Source organism: Alexandromys fortis, unplaced genomic scaffold, assembly GCF_014885135.2.
Source record: "Alexandromys fortis isolate MF-2015 unplaced genomic scaffold, M_Fortis_MF-2015_v1.1 scaffold_53, whole genome shotgun sequence".
NCBI classification, from domain to species: Eukaryota; Metazoa; Chordata; class Mammalia; order Rodentia; family Cricetidae; genus Alexandromys; species Alexandromys fortis.
Window position 1 is genome coordinate 9,696,479 of NW_026067939.1, and position 17,725 is coordinate 9,714,203.

A 17,725-nucleotide genomic window follows, 5' to 3' on the forward strand; every position below is an offset into this window, starting at 1 on the left:
TCTGCTCTTCTTTATAAACCCAAGATTTAAGAGACCTCTTGGAGTGAAAGTAAAGGGCACCCTTTCTATCCCTACATACGCAAGGAGCCTAGATATTGCTCATTCACTGAACAAATGACTGTTTTGTACCTAGAGATACAAGATATAATGCTTATCATTAAAAAGGTCTATACAATATTCTTCTGAAGAACTCAACTGTCTGACAAGTAAAGGGCTAGAGTACTGCTTCAAAGGCTCCAATACCCTGTCAAATTGATGTGGTTGGTGCTCTACTGTACTCTGCAGTGAAAGGGGTTGAACATCTGCTAACAGCTGAGTCCTTGTTTTTGGCAATTTTTAAAAATTGCAAGAGAAAAAATAGGACCAGAGCTAAGCAAGCAAAAGTAGATAAATACCAATGACAGGCCTCCTGTTCCTACGTAACTGCTTAATAAGCTTCTAGGTGATCTGCCTTTATGGCTGTATATACACCTAATCCCAGCACTTTGGAGAGAAAGGAGGGTTTCTAATTTAGAGGTTCATTTGTGTTTCAAAGCTAGTTTCTCCCAATAAAACAAAATAATCAATCACACAAAACAAACTTAAAACCGGGGGGGGGGGGCTGATAAGCAATAATAGTGAAAATAAATACTATAGAATTAAAAAAATAGATTAAATAGTAATAATCCATGGTCCCAATGATAAAACAAGAGAAACAGCAATATAGGACCAGAGATAGGCCTTGAAGAGAAATTGAATTTGATAATAGGAGGATCACTTTTTAAATATTTTACCTACTGGCACAGTAGGTAATACACATCAGCTGATAAAAAAAAAATCTTTCTATTGTATATCCCCCTTTAAATGTGAACAAACATTTATAAACAGTATTTGGAAATTTGGGCATTGGTATGGATCTTGGTCTATTGATAGAAATTTAAGGTCAATCTTATATATTTTTCTGCTCTTGATTAAGGTATTGTGTTATGCAGTTCATTTAAAAGTGTAATATATAACAATCATCTATAATAGTCAAATTAGGTTTTCTAGATATATAGATATATTTCAGTTAGATATTCTTCAAACTTTTCAGAGACCTTCAAAATATGGCATTTAACATGTTTTAAGAACTTAGGACTTTTCATGGCAATGAGACACATCTGCTCCTCACAGCACCAATCTATTTCAAGTGGATGATGGGCACTGACGAGGCTCTTACGGAGTTTGTTGGACATCTGGGCAAAGAGACTGCTCTTGCCTGGACTGCTTGATATTATGCTGTGTGAGCTGGACATGCAGGACCCACAGAGAGATAACTGCCTAAAGAAAGTGAGACAGTCCTTTGGGGTTCCTGCTTCATGAAAGTGTCTGCTAGACATTTTGCAGGACTCACAAGAAATTGACTGACAAATTGCCAATATAGGCAGAATTGTCTTGAAATTTCCTGCTTCACGGAAACGTCTGTCAGTTACTATGGGACTATGGGATGAAGAAGGGTGCCTGCAACATTACAGAAAAACTTTGGATGACTGTCTAGGTAGTAAGACGTCTCTGTCAAATATGGAGTTTTGGAAGTTGCTTACAACACATTTCCTGTTTACTTAGGTAATATTCTATCCTTCTGGAGTCTTTGACAGAGTTGAAGAATAGATAGCTATAGTTATAGTTTTCCTTAGTTATGATAAAAGAAAGTAGATATAAATATTGTAACTATAATTCTTGCTTGATATCTGTTTTGTTATATGCAATTTTACTGTGTTAAAATTACAATCTTCCTATAGCAGGAGGGAACCCTGATAGTAAGCCACACACATGTGGCTATACACAGATTAATAGAAATGGGTTAAATTAAGATGTAAGAGCTAGCCAACAAGGAACAAGCGCTAATAGGTCGAGCAGTGATTTAATTAAAAACAACAAAAACAACAACAACAACAAAAAAAAAAAAAAAAAAAAAACAGGACTTTGGGAGCTCAGTCCAGTGCTCCAATGCGGGTCTCCGCCTCTGTTTCTATCAGTTGCTAGATGAAGGTTCTATGGTGATATTTAAAATATTCTTGTCTGATTACAGGCAGGGCAAGTCAAGATCAGGTACTCTCTCCTCTATTGCTTAGGGTCTTAGCTGGGGTCATCTTTGTGGATTCCTGGGAATTTCTCTAGAGCAAGGTTTCTTGCTAACCCTATAATGGTTCCCTCAATCAAGACATCTCTTTCTTTGTTCTCATCTCTGACCATCTTCATTTCTTCCTTCTCGACTATCCCATTCCCTCAAGTTCTCATCCCTCCCCACTCTTCTCTTCCCCTTCCACTCTCCCTACTCCTCCCACCCTCATACTCTCAATAGGTGATCTTGTCTGTTTACACTTTTCAGGTGGATCTACATATGTTTTTCTTAGGGTTCCAAAAGATCAGATGAAGAATGAGAGGAATGAGAATATGAGCAAAGTGGTCAAGGTCAAGATGGGTACACCCACTGAAACAGTCTACCTGCACTAATGGAGCTCACCAACACCAGCCAGACTGGGAAGGAACAAGCAAAGGACCAAACTAGTTCCTCTGAATGTGGTTGACAGTTGCATGGCTGGGGCAGACTGAGGGGCAACTGGCAGTGGCTCCAGGATTTATCTCTACTGTATGTATTAGCTTTTGGGGAACCTATTCTCTTTGGGTAATACTTTGCTCAGCCTAGATATAGTAGGGAGGGCCTTGGACCTTCCCCAAAGCAATGTGGCTTACCCTCTCTGAGGATTGGATGGGGTGGGAGGGTAGGGGGGGGGGGGAGGAGGGGAGTGAGTGAGAACTTGTATTGGTATGTATAATGAAAAAAGGTAGTTTTATTTTTATAAAAAAAATTAAAAAAAAACTTTAATCTTATACAGGTATGTCATTGGAGGAAAACAGAAAATGACCAAGGGTAAGTAGCAAAGGCAACACTGGCCTGTATGCTTACTGAAAGGGGAAAGCAGGTGACAAGATCAGACAATGAGCGTTTCACGAAGAAGGTGGCCAGACATTTTTAAAGTCACGGAGTGTAGACAATGACTTTGAAATTAAAAACACTCTGCAAAGAACAGCAGGGTCAATATCTTGAAAGCTTAGAGTGAGGTGATCAAAAGAAAGGCTGTTTTCAAGTATTTCAGTGAGAATGAGATGACAAAGGGCAGAGCAGGATCAATTGGATCATTCTGACCTTACTCTTAAGAATACAAGTGACTATCACCTAAGATAAAAGTGCTGACAGCTTCAGTGACCAGGGCAGATGGCTAGATACCTTAAGCGTACCTGCTGACATCTCTATGTATATTAAGCCTAGTCAAACCATCTGCATGCACTAGTGTTGGGACTCTTCTTGATCTTGTGTTTAGCAGTTTCTCCTCCAAAACTACCAACCTTTTAATATTGTTACTATGAAAATGCTCCTCCAAACACTTAACAACAGAACTGATTTTAGAATATACATTACAAACTGGACCCACTTATGGTTCCAAGCATGAGATACACATCAATGGTTTCAATAAGGCTTTTAAAATACAGAATTATTCTGCCATGTGCTTCTTTCATTCCTTCCACATGAATTTAAATTACAAGCAGACCTAGAGTCTTGCAAGATGTTTAAAGGTAAGTCAGAAACAAAGGGTCATATGAAAGAATCTATAAACAGTAGTCAACTGCAGAACTGTTGTCATTTGAAATGGTTTCATGGACAACCTATAAATATGGCAAGTCAACAAAAAGTTTGCTATAAAACAGTAAGTGCCCACTGAGCTGAGGCCCGAGGGCCTTGTTTTGACAAGCTTCCTTCCCTGGACAGTTTTGAGCTTCATCCATGCCATAGGAGACGAGCAACACACTACAAGGTACTCGGTTCTGGGTGAGAAATGGTCCTTCATGTACAGATAACTGAAGATCCCAGATTCTAAATTCCAAACCTGGGAGTGATCTCATCCACCTTCAACCTGCACTAAAAAAAAGTCCCCAAATGCTAACTAATGTGTCAGTTAGCTTTATTGTAATTGTAACAATTTGCCTGCATAAACAATCAAAGAGGAATGATTTATTTGGCTCAGTTTTGGAGGCTTCAGTCCACCCTGAAGACGCCACAGGGCAGTAATGTGGCTGGCAGACAGAAAGCAGCAAGAGGCGGTCTCCTTTCTCCACTCTAGTTGACCTGGACCCCTAGTTTATGGGACCTTGCACTCCACATAAGCAGATTTGGAGAGATTTTCCCCTTAAAGCACTCTGGAAATGATCACAGATACAGCCAATGTGCTTCACTAAGGTTTTAGGTGCTCCTTAATCCATTCAAGCTGACAACACAGACTAGCACGTGGCATACTGATTTAGGTGATCACAAGTACTTCCTAATAACACAAATCATAAAACCTTAGTCAGTCAGTCAAGTATTTGCCGTTGCCACCACGTACCTGAGTTAAATCCCCATCACCCATATAAAAAGGCAGCAAAAGTATATGTACTTGAAATTTCAGAGTAGGGAAAACGCAGACAGTCAGATCTTGGTGTTCACTGGTCAGCCTATCCTATCCTAGCCCAATAGTAAGCAAGTCCTGCCCTAGTGAGAGACAGTCTCAAAAAGCAAGGAGGATGCTCCTTAAGCTGACCTCATGCCTCCACACCCAAATGCAGCAGTATGCGTGTGTGTGTGTGCGCGCACACACACACACGCACACGAGGGGGGTACAGTGTGTATGTGCTGATACAGGTGACTCTCAGAAATGGCTTTACATTTCTCTTTTTATTATGCTGCTTCAGAGGAACCGTTTAGTTCAGAGTGAGCTTTGTAGTTAGATTTAGTGAATAAAATAAATAAATAAAAGCAACACCAACACCACACACACCAAGGGCTGTAAATGTTAAGAACTTTGGCAAACGATACTCAGTGTTTTTTTTTTTTTTTTTTTTGACTTTCGAGACAGGGTTTCTCCATAGCTTTTGGTTACTGTCCTGGAACTAGCTCTTCTAGACCAGGCTGGCCTCGAACTCACAGAGATCGGCCTGCCTCTGCCTCCTGAGTGCTGGGAATAAAGGCATGCGCCACCACCGTCCGGCTGATACCAGTTTTTAATTTAGAAATAATGCTCTGATGCAGGATTCCATTACAAATGGAACCTTCTTGTGCATGTTCCTCTTATTTCCCCGAGTATTCAAAGTCGTGCCATTAATTTCTAACATAAAAAAAACCCAGCTTGAAATATATTCCCGCGTTTAAAAGAATTACCACTTGTTTAGAATGAATAGGCATAAAATAGATTGCTGGCCACTTCCACTTCCAAACTTAGTCTTCAGGGTTCCTACCCTGTCTGACCAACTCCAATCTGCTGATATAAAGAGCTACAGTATCTCAGAGTTTCTTGAAACAGACTCACTTTACTCCATCTGGGACATGAGAGATAATTCTAAAACTACTACCCAGTTACAACAGACAAAAGGGAATGAACAAGCATTAGTTCTTGGAACTGGATTGAACAAGGTTTTTCGGTGAAAAGGGTTTTCTAAATAACCTACACTTTCATTATTTAGCAACAAAACGAAAAATGTGCACCTTCCTTTAGCATGGTGCAGAATCCATGAGCTATGTTCCAATTCCTGTGTATTTCTTTTCCCCATAAAGACTTATGAGATAGAACAGAGCAATGTTCGAATGAACAATCTAAGGATATAAGTAGACAATCTCTAAGTTCAGTCTTGCTAGTAACTTTTCAAATACCAAGCTTAGAAAACTAAGAACAGACACAAAAGCCTGCGCTTTGGAATTTGACATCTGTCCTGCTGGGCTTCCGAAGTGACTAAGGCTGAGCACTGCTTCCAGCCCCCACTTTCCCCTTCTGGAATGGATATGGATAGCCCCTGCCTGTTCCACCAGAGGATTTTACATGTATATATGGCTCGCCTTTTTATTTTCAGGGGCTGGCAGCTGACTTAAACTGAGTCACTCAGGAGACTCTGTACTTGAACTCTAGAGAAATTTGATTTGAACAGTTGATTTTGGGACTCTAAGAGACTGACTAAATATATTTTATATCACAACATTGACAAAAGCTTGACAGGATAGAAGCTGAATGCTGTCATTTGGAACTTCGATGTCTCTCAGACCCTCATGTGATAAAGGCTTGGTTTTCCGAGGAGGTGATATTAGGAGTTGGTAGAAACTTTTAAGAAATGGAACTGGTTCATAGAACTTAGGTCAAAGGTGTTATGGCCCTTAATGTTTTAAAATAGACTTCTTTCTTTCTTTGTTCCATCTTGTGTCATCTTATTCCTACCTTGATGGGATATGTCTCCAAAGCACTGTGACCAAGTGACCATGAACTACAGCCTATCTCAGACATTTTATTAGAGAAAGAAAGTGTTTTACAGATTTCAAAATTAATATTGTCTACAAGACAACAGGGCCAGAAATGCTGCCGATAGATCTGAGAACATCAAGAACATAGTTGTCTCAAGTGTAAATGCTAATAGCAACTAACTTCCAGGTTTGGTGTGAAGATAGCATATTATTACAGATAGAAAAATATATGGGGCATAGCAATTAACATTAGCAATTATGTTCAAGTGGAGAAATGCACATGCAATTTTGAATGAAGTTAGGCATCCTCCATTGCCAACTCTCAGGGTAGCAAGAACTCTGACTACAAAAAAGCTGGTAAACATAATGATTTTAAACCTCTTTAAGACAGCAGAGCACCTGTTTTCAAATAAAAATCTCCCCTCTCTGTAGATATGTGTGAAACAAAATGTTAAACTATTCTTTCATTTAATAAAACATTAAAAGCATTTAAAACTTGCTAGCCCTTCCCTCTCACAGAAGCCATGACACATCTATCTCTCCTCAAAATGCAAGTCACTACTCTATAGAACTAGCATAGATAACACTAAGGTAATTGTTATAAACAAAGCATAAGTGAGTGGCCCTAATAGTAAGGGTAAGAGAGCACAGGCTATCTAGAATCAAACTTTTCTATAACTCAGTACCAGATCTCAATCTCTAGCCAGTAACTTTCTTTGCTATAGATGGTGATACATTTAAGAACTGCTAAAGTTCTAAAACTTTAAAGACAACCATTATAGATAATCAAGACCAGTCTTCATCTTTCACAATTCAGAACCAGAATGATTGACAGTGTTAGCCAAATACATGCATATGCTTCCAAGGCCTACTGTATTTGGTGTTTACAAGCAGTACTAGGTTGCCCTGCCTCACTCTGTGTGTTATCTACTTATGGCTCAATCTGCACAGAACAGAGCTGTGAATGCCCATAAAACTGTCGAGAGACACAAGTAGGCAGGTATGTACTTAAGTTCCGACGTTGTGGATTTTGACTTTGGTAACTTTGATTCACCATAAAGTCAATTATTATACTATGTCTATACATAGCATAATATGTTTAGCACACTATGTACTAATATACAAATATATAGTACACTTACATATTTCGGGGAATTACTGAACATTATAAAAATCTATGAAGTGGAAGAAGTATTTTTCTACAGGATATAGCAGGAGATAAATGTTTAAATTTGGAAGAAAGTTTAAATTTTTGCTCATACTGTTTGTTCTGCTTATTTCTTTTATACTGCTTAATTCTTTAATTACTTTGTTTATACTGTTTAATTCTTTAGTCACTTTCTAAACTCATTGAGAAATTAATGCACACACTGACTGGAGCTTTCACCTTACATGGTTGCTTACAGTACTAAGTATATTTAAAAAACTTAATGAAGTGGCTGACATCCAATAAACGTCTAACTCACATGGTTAGAGATATTTCATCAACGCTCTATGAGCGTTTCAGGCTGAAAGGAGGTTGAGACAAACCAGATGAGAGTGTAAACTCTTGACTTGCAGGACATGGTGAATTAGTGTCTCTTTCAATTCCGCCACCTTCAGTTGCCTCTGTTTGCCTCATCTTCATCCTTCCTATACCCAGCACAGTGATAATCTAAAGCTGATTATCACAATGTCAAATCCCTTATACACACGACGTCACACCTGTTACACACACCCATTCCCAAAACTTGTCTCTCTCATTTCTCAAAGGAGAGTTAAAAGTTACTTTGACCATAAAAATTCATGTTACCCACAGGAAATTATTCTCAGTTTGGGGTACAAAAAGAATTTGGTCATCAAATGAACTTTAAGACTATTTAAAGCCATGGTGTAAAACTACTTTATTTTCAGGGCTGGAGAGATGGTTCAGTGGTTAAGAGCACTGGCTGCTCTTTTGAAGGACTGTGGGTTCAATTCCCAGCACCCACATGGTAGTTCACAACCATCTGTAACAACAATCCCAGGGGATCCAACTTCTTTTGGCCTTCTGTGGGCACTGCACACACGTGGCACAGGCACACACACAGGCAAAACACCCATGCACATAAACAGAAATAAAAAAAATTCACACAAAAAAATAAGCCACTTTACTTTCTCAAATGGACACAAGTTGGTTTAATAAAGGAAGCTGTGTCCTAGAAGCAGATTGGGCAGCACAGGAAAACTAAAATGTGATCAGGGACCAGTGACAACATATTACAGGTAAAACTCTAGAGTGATCCAAAGTAGAGAATCAGAATCTGAGATCAGCCGGCTGATGGCGCATGGAAATAAGGTAAATAGCAAATGGTCTCTCACTGGTTTAGGGAATAATACAAATTTCTTATTGTGATCTTTTTTATATCCTACCCCACTGACTAAACAGAACTCAAATATGGACAAAATTAAATTATCAGTCCTCTTGATCATGCGCCACTTTTGGCCATGAAGTTCACAGTGTAGGAGCTCATACATAGCGTGCCTAGCTCAACAGTCACTTAGTATTTAATTGACAAACATGGCGGTTTTCCTTTTTATCAGCATTTGTGATCTTGCCTTTTAATTTTGCCAACATAACACTAAGATTTAAAAGTTCTTAGAAATTCATGTAAACAGCTCACAGAATATGTTTCTGTTGTCTAATCAAGACCACCCTGGACCATGCCTACTAACTCCTTTGTCTTAGAAGCCCACTCTTTCATTAATAACCCCCAAATAGGTAAGAGTTTCTACAGTACTCAGCAAAGTCATTTTTCCTTATTTGATGCTCTTACACCAAACAAGGCACTCTAAATGCTGATAGAATCTGCAGCACCAAATGACAATTTGCCCGAGGCTCTCTTGTTTAACACTAAGTGCTAATGAGGGCAAGGGTCTCTCCTGATGATACCATTAAACTTTACTTCTTACTCCTCACTGATCTCAATACAAGCATCTTAGCTGCAAAAAGAGGACAATAGAATGGCTATCTATTGGGTATTTAGAGGCTCTGCTGTAACCTTCATTTCATAAAACTGTTTGTAAGAACACCTACCTACATTGAGGTAGAACCTCAAAATCTCAATACTATAAAAATGTCCATTTTAACATGGATAAAGGCATCCCTCAAAGCATGTGTATTTCTGAATAAAAAGGTCACAGTATTATTCAATATCTTTTGGAATTAAATTAAGAAAGCCTTGCAATAAAGTGCCACAGAGAGCCACTGCTGCCTAGAGGCCAGGTCTGACTCATTTAACATTTCCAAGTACCTTTTGTTGTACCTTACATAAGTATGAGAAGGCAGTAAGGGTGTAACATCTGAGGGTTTTGTCATTTCTTCAATCCAATCTCAGCTCAATTCCAGGTCATCCTGAATTAAGGCAGGATGGCTGAATAAGACAGAAAGAGCCATTTCAGCGCATGGAGACCCATGTTAAGTTAGAGAAACCAGGTTCTGTCCCTCCATATCAGCTATGGCTCCTAACAATCAAACAGATGCATATGAAATGCTGTCTAAATATTAAAATGTCACATCTCCTTTCCTCTCTATCTACAGAAGTTTAGACTCCTAAGAGAATGTATTATTTTCATCTCCTAGTACAGTCACGTAACCCTGTATGGTCTCAGTCAGCAGTGCCAGCTGAAGAAAGAGTGAAGTCAGGACTGCGGTGAAGAGCCAGTGAGAACAGTGACAGAAGGAGCACTCCTGCATCTCTAAGACGTGCCTACTACAAGGCCAGTGGGAGTAATTATTCACACACACAAGTCCCAGAGTGAGATAAGAAATGAGCCATGCCACTGACAAACAGCCAGAGTCTCAGTCTGAGCAGGTCTCAGCACTGATTTTGAGTGATGAATTATGAAATATAACACAAGAAAAAAAATATTTTCCAACAGCCCCTGAGAAGGAAATCAAATACTTAACCTACCAAACTAAAAGAAAATAATCTATTTCATTAATAGAAAAAAACCCTGGATGTAATACAGAAGTGGTCTGTTGGTTCCTCTGTATCAACTTCCCAGGAGATTTTTAAGTGTAAACCTGCTTATTAAATAACAGTAACTGTGCCCAAATGACCTTGACATCTAAGGGACAATTTCTCTGTAACTGCAACTCTAATACTACAAGTAGGCCTTTAACCATGAACACCACTTTACTGAAATGATCAAATGTCTGCTATCTTCTGGGAGCCACGTGGACTGAACTCCTAACACGTAATTCCAAGCAAATATGAGTTCTGTAATCTTGGGCAAGTGACTTATTTTCTCTACATCTTATCTTCGTTGTTCACAAACTCTGGGTAATAGAGCTCTTACCTCCTCTGGTGGTTGTGAGGATTATAGGTGGGCATGGGCTTGGCACAAACACTGGTCATGTATTAGAGTCTCGCTTATTCCAAAGCAGACAATTTCACCCATAAAACATACTCAACAAATAGAGAGGTGAATGAACCAAGGATTGCCTATGGTAAACTTGTTCCCAAGGGACCATTCTGACTGAGGGAAGAAAGTTAACTTCTAGTGCTTACCCAATAATCCAGTGAAACCCAATGATAATAAAAATTCTTTGTGCTCCCCTTCATTCCTAAAGTAACAACAGATTCTAAGTAACTACAGGAGATTAAAGAGGTTCAAATCACTTTTGCATAGTTTAAAAAAGGCTTTCTAAACTCCCAATGTAAAAATGGCCTTGAAAAGTAAGACTAATAGTGTGATGCCAGCCAAGCTGTGCTTTGCAGCTCAAATGAAATCCTTACGTTTATATAAAGCTTAAAGCTGAACTATAAAATTAAATTTCAGCAAATAAGATACTTAATTGCCTTAACAGAGGGCTTTCATTTTTATGTTATTGTTGAATGTGTATCAATATTCTATTATCTTAAACTTGAAATATTTCAAATGTAAAAAAGTATAAAAATCATACCATCTTTAAATGTTTCAGAGGAAAAAATTCTTAGTAGAAATACCTATTGCAACAATCTTAACACTCTCTAACAACGTATAAATAATATATATGTAGCTTAATCTACAAACTGCATATATGAGATAAATATTAAGTATTTATTGAAGATTTAAATAACATTTGGACTAACTGCTTAAAAGTACCAAGCTAGACTTAAGCAAAGACACATTAAATAATAAACCTTAGAACATCAGAAAAATTTAAAGTAACTCTTTGACAATACTCTGAGACAATGGACTGATAAATATATGAACGAGTAAAAAGCTACATACATAATTCAGAGCTGCTGAATGTATTTTATTGTAATAGTGTGGCAGCCTACTATATTTTTAAAAACGCTTTTAATCTTGTATCATACTCAAAGCAGGTAAAATATTATCTTAAAACCCTCAAATATAACTTTTATGAAGGGGAAAAAAGAGTTCCCCAGATCCCCTTCCCTCAAGAAGGTTGCACTAAATCCTGGTATAACCACGAACTAAGAAAACCGAAGAAGCATGGTGACAGGTGTAGAGAAGCCTTGGCTCCAGTCCTTCGACGACCCCAGCCATTTGACTGTATTCTCAGTTGAATGTGTAAGCTGACTTCCAGTGTTGGTGTCCTTGGTCATAGGCAAGAGAAATAACTGAGTAAAAATCAAATATATCTAAGGGAAGAATAGCATCCAATAAAGGTTTCGTCCATGGTTATATTTTGTTATAATGAATCTTGTTTTTAAAAGCAAGGCAGTGGCACGTTTTCCAAAATGCTGCGCTACACAGAAAGTTTGCTGTAAAAGAAATTAAGTCCTTTAAATTTCTACAAGGAAACTACTTCTCTAGACTTTAGAGATCTCCAAGAAAAAGGACCTTTCTATAATTTACATTAAGCTTCTGGCATTAACTCCTTTATACCTCTTCTAAATTTATTTAGAAATTCCTCTATCTTTCAACTGGCTATGAGGAAGGAAGCAAATGCTCCATCCATTTCTTTTTGTCCCTAGCATGGCACTAGAGGCACTATGCTTGTATTCATTCAGTCATTCATTCTGCAAATACTTACTGATTCCTCACTGCTAAATAGTTTAAGAGGAAGTAGACTAAGCCATAACAAATGAGAATGCCTTGCCCAGACAACTTTTAGTAGGATGATAAAATATTAGGAAATTCTTATTCTGACAATAGAATTCAGAATAAGGGAAAGATAGAGCAGGAATCTACTCCAGTTTGGGGAAGGAGAGTTTAGAGTAAGCCAGGTTTTGAAGAAATCAACCACACTGGGAGACAGGAGATGAAACAGGACAGGTAAAGAGCTGAATGTGTAAAATGGTCCCCAAATCAGGAAGTATCTTAGATTAGAAAATCAGTAACTAAGATAAGGTTGGAGCCATTCAGGAAGTAGGGAACAAACTGGTGGGATTAAAAAGTGTAAGAATAAGAGGGTCATGACATCTAAACATTGGTGATAGCCAGTCTTTTTCTTACATAAAATAATCAAAGTTTTGAACATAATATTAAAGGTCCATAGTCAAAAGACCTGGACTATAACCTGATCTGTTACAGGTCATATGACCTTGGGCAAGTTCCTAACCCAACCCAAGCCTTTTCCTCTCTCTGTAACCACTGAATCACTCTAACAACTGAGACTACAAAGATAAACAATATATAGCTCCTGCTCTTATAGTCTATCCTTTAAGAGTGAAACAGCTATAAAAGGAAGACCGCTAAGACCTTGCAAAGGATGATGTCTGAGAGTTGATGCAAAGCTACTTTTATCGAGAAGAAATGAGGGCACTGAGAGCCGAACAGTACGGGTATAAAGCTAGTAAGCTCTAGCTAGCGAAGGAAGGGTTTTTAAATACAGCAATGACATCACTCATCTCAGCACAACCATGGCACTGAACACCACAATTACAATGGACTTCAGAACAGACACATTTAGAACAGTCAAAAACTAATTTTTTTTGTTAAAAAAAAAAAATCCCCTCCAGGGGGCTAGGGAAATGGTTCCACGATTTAGAGCACTGGCTGTTCTTCCAGAGGACCCGGGCTCAATTCCCAGCACCCACATGGCAGCTCACAACTGTCTGTAGCTCCTGACACCTTCACACCAAAGTACATAAAATAAAGTTAAAAAAATTTACAAAAAATCCTCTCCATAGCTACGTGCCAGTTGAAACGCATGCCATTTTTCCCAGCAAACAGCAAATGTCACAGTCACCTAGAAAATATATTTGCACAACTTAAAAAAAAAAAGAAAATATATTTGCATTCTTGTTTTCCCAGCACTGACTTATACATGGCTCACTCAAACCAAAGCACCCTTTTAATCTGCTGCAAAAGCAATTAACCCCATATAGGTTTCCTTTGTTTGGCTGCTTCTTCCTTACTTTGTAATGTTCTAGTCATGATACTGTGTTTTTCCACTGGTTTTCCTACCCTACCTCTCCGTTTACTTTTAAAGTTACAGTAAAACAAGACTATATTAACTTGAACCATAGAGGAACAAGATTCTTCTGATGCCAGAAAAGTTTTGCATTAAAAAAAATAAAACAAATCGTTAATAACCATGGCGAGCAAAGCACATTCGAAATATGGCATATTTATTTACAGTATATAATGTGTATTCAATATTCTAATTTATATAGTATGCCTACTAACTGTATATGTGCATGTTTACGGACATAATCTTAGAAAGAAATCTTGACCTCAATAAAACTACAATTCTATTTAAAACTGTCTAATAATACCTATCACCTATAATTAGTCACTTGTTTGAAACAAGTGCATTGCTTTTTACTCAATATAGAGGCATCATTTTTTCATCCTTTGAAATTAAGAATGAATTAAGTCACAGATGATGCCTAAGAGAAAGCATACAAGCGCCCGTTTTTACTACTTACACATGGAGTGAAGAAAATGAGGGAACATTAAAAATCTCAGACCAAAAAAAGGTCATTGCTGGTAATGACCATGTTATCACTTCTCCACGATTCTGCACTGAACCTTTCACTTAATAAAAAACTTTAAAATGTGTAAAACAAGTTTCGTGAAAGTTTCACAAGCCCTTTAATCTTAGTCGAAGAAAATAGAGAAGGACTAGTCTCTGAAAGGCAATGCTAAACTTCTTGCTACATATTATCTACCCTTTAACAATGGCGCGTGGAAATTAAGTGTTATCATTTAGTATGACTCAGAAAAAGGGGAAAATATTTAACGATCCTTCCTGTTCTAGACAAACGTTAGAGGGGTTGCTTTGGGAAGGCTTTCATTTCACTCCACCGCCAACAAACCAACTCTTCACCTCCCGAGCGTTTCTGAGAAACACACACTACTCTGCAGCGTCTTTCATCCTCTTAGAGCACTACCAACGACCTCCTCACTTTCTTGCTCAGCAGACAGCTCTGGTCAGAACCTGGACTTTCTGCGGACCGGATTCTGAAGATCTGTGTGACCTTGGGCACGTCATTTATTTCTTTAGTTTCCCCACGAGCATCCCAAAGTGAAAGGGTTTGTGGGCACAGTTCCGAAGTAAAGCCGTCTGACGTCTGAGAGCGAAGAGGGACAAACCTTGCGAGTTCAGAATTAGCTCCTTAGAGAGGCCACATCAGGAAACTGGAACTGAGTCGCAACTGTCAACACGGGCTCTCCTCTTCCCCCCCAAAGGGCATAACCCCAGTCCTGGCGGCAGCCGACGGCCGGGCTCCGACGCTCGCTCCAGGCCCTGCACAGCTCCAGCCTCACCTGCCGGGGACCCCACCCCAGCACATCCGCCCCCTCGCCCGCCCGCCGGGGACCTGGGAGGCCGACCTCACCCTTCCCCTCCGCCCGCACCCACAGAGGACTTCCTGGAGGTGCCGGGCCGGGCCGGGCAAGCGGCATTTACAAACCAGCTTTACGCAGCTCGCGTAGAGACCTCGCTGACGCCCAGAGGGCCCCGCTCCCCGCCCGTCCGCCCGCCTGCCCGCCGGCCAGAGCCCAGTCCCGGCGCCTCCGCCTCGGCCTCCGCCTGATCCCGGGCCGCCCTGGCCGCCCGCGGAGCCGTGCGGACCCGAACCGAGAAACCTCGCCTTACCGGCAACTGAGGCACGGACTTCACTTCCCACCTTTGGAGCCCTCTTCAACTCCCGGATCAATTCACTCCGGCGACGCCGGAAGGACCCGAGAGGAACCAGGCGTTGTCCGGAATCCTGCCCAGCAGGAGCCGCGCAAGGCCCGATGGGCATTCGTAGTTCCGCCCGCCGTTTCCGTCGGCACTTCCTGCCATCCTAGGACCACATTTCCCAGATGGGCGCGCGCAAACGCCTAGGGCGATGGGTGGGGACTCGGCTAGCAAATCAGAGCAGAGTTCCCTGCCTTTACGGGAGGAAGGGAGACGGAGAGAGGGAGAGCGCCCAGAAACGGAGGAAGGGCGGGGTCGGCTCACACCTGAACCAATCCGAATGCAAAGCCGGCCCTCGGACGCCGCGCCCACCGATGGGCGGGGCTCACGGATGGGTGGAAAGGAAAAGGGCGGGGGATCGAGGTGGGGGGAGCCACCGGCCGCCGGGCTGGGTGCCTGAGTGGGCGGCCGAGGAAACCTCTGGGGACCGGAGGGGTGGAGGAGGAGGGAGGGTGAGGTGTGGGCTCGGCTGGGGCCGGGGCAGCACGATCGGCCCCCCCCAGGACAGCCCACCCCGGTGTGCACCGGGCCAGCCGATGAGTGGGCTGAGCCGGACCTGCGGGAGCGAGCGCCAGGTGCGACGCCGGGTTGGGGGGGAAGGGAGGGGGAAGCGGCCGGAGAAGCCGCCGCTGAGAGACCCTCACTTCGCGCCGCCTGCAGCCCGGGCTGCGCAAACGGCTGAGGGAGGAGCCGGAGCCCGAGGTTCTGCCAACTAGACGAGGGAAAGGCGGAGCTTGAGTCTCAGGAGGAGCCTGGGCTCAGCCTGCTCGGTAGTTTCCCCGGAGAGAGGCAGGAGCAGCATCCCGAGCGATCGCAACCCCGCCGAGCATCCTCTCCAGCATCCCGAGCCCGGGATTGCACGGGTGCGGGAGGTAAGCGTGGGTGCCCCTGGCCAACGCCGGGCACACCGCCCCGGGGTGAAAAGCATCTGACAATAGGAACGCCAGGGCAGAGCTGGAAAAGTGCTATGTTGGTTTAAGATAGCGGTGCAAACCCTTTCAGGGAAGCGACGTACAATTTTTGGACTTTAGTAGGGAGAAAAAAAAGCCAAAGGTAACTCCGTCTGGGCTTTTAAGGGCGCGGTTAGTGGTTCTGTTTTGAGTTGCACCATCAAAACTGCTCTGGGAGATCGCAAGATTGAAGAAAGCCCTGTTAATTGAGAACCAGGTAGACGGCGTCTAGGTAGGTGCGTAGCTGGTAAAAAAGCAAAAATGCTATTGATATAGAATGACTTCGGAACTATTTCACTAGGAAAACAACTTTATGCTCTTCAGTACCTGCCGCTTGTGTTGGCTTATCAGATTGTTCTCCTACGGACCTGTTATCCAGGGCGATTGTATTTCAGATTCCTGGGATTGCAAAAGATCTGGATTACAGAAGCCAATAATGAGATAGAATGGGTTTGGGTTGAGCCTATCATTAGTGTAACTTTTACCGCAATAATGAGAAAATAAATTTAAATAGGCTGTTAGTTCGCTTTCCTTGCTGCTGGCGCTGGAATATTGAAACAAAGACCTGGATTCAGCCTACAACAGGAACATATGGTGTACTTCATCGCTGCTGCTTATTCTCTCGTTTGTGTCCGGCAACGTTTGTTGGTCTTTTTAAAACAGGAGTCCAAGGGAAGCTGTGCGGAAGAGGTTTCCTCTGTTGAAGAGAACAGGTGTAAAATGATAACTTTTAGTATGTTATAATGGGTTCCGATTTCAGAGATATATCGTATCATATAATAATAGTTCATTCTCTTCGTGTGTATACTTTTTAAAATGCAAGTATAATAAATATGGGTGGAATTATGCAGTAATCCTTGGTGAAGGTAGTAGTCGTCCCTGCCTCTGGGTAACTAGGACAGATCACAGCCTTTTTCATTTTGAAAACGTAGTAAGAGTCTATCATCTTAGTTCATTTTTTTGTCATTACACAGTGCCCCAGATTAAAAATCTATTAATCATAGTACCATATTGCAGCATCTTCTTCTCTGAGATGCTTTTTTTGTGACAGTTGACTGCTCCATAGGGTGTCAGAATACTTTAATTTTTTTTTAAAGAATGGTCAATAAGGTCCAGTAATGACCTTCTTTTTTCTTCTCTTGTCGTGCTGTTCCGATTTTCTTTAGGATTTGGACTTCTGTTTTGTGATGCACACACAAAAAAAAATGCCTTTTTAAAAAATGAAGTGGCTCAAAGGTATTCTCTCCATGGTTTAGGCTTCAGTCCCGCAGAGTGCTGGTACTAATGAGAAATCTACATCACTAAGTTAATTTAATCCTTCCCTCCCACATTCTCACATGCCAAAGAACTGTGGGCACAGAAAAAAAAATCTTAAATAAAAATAAA

At 41.0% G+C, this 17,725-nt stretch overlaps 2 protein-coding genes across 5 annotated transcripts in view; one reads left to right on the forward strand and one right to left on the reverse strand.

The window, feature by feature from the left end:
• Positions 1-15,460, reverse strand: part of Pdcd10 (programmed cell death 10) — a 35,683-nt gene extending 20,223 nt beyond the window's left edge. The window contains exon 1 of the mRNA XM_050147471.1: positions 15,303-15,460. The gene's annotated coding sequence lies outside the window, so the exon portion shown is untranslated. The remainder of the gene's footprint in view (positions 1-15,302) is intronic.
• A 380-nt stretch (positions 15,461-15,840) lies between these two features.
• The window catches only part of Serpini1 (serpin family I member 1), a 72,715-nt gene continuing 70,830 nt past the window's right edge, over positions 15,841-17,725 (forward strand). Inside the window, exon 1 of one of the 4 annotated variants that reach the window (XM_050147467.1) lies at positions 15,841-15,964. The gene's annotated coding sequence lies outside the window, so the exon portion shown is untranslated. Of the gene's footprint in view, positions 15,965-16,054; positions 16,262-17,725 lie in introns of those variants that run through there. The other 3 variants (XR_007592745.1, XM_050147468.1, XM_050147466.1) reach the window with 3 other exon arrangements.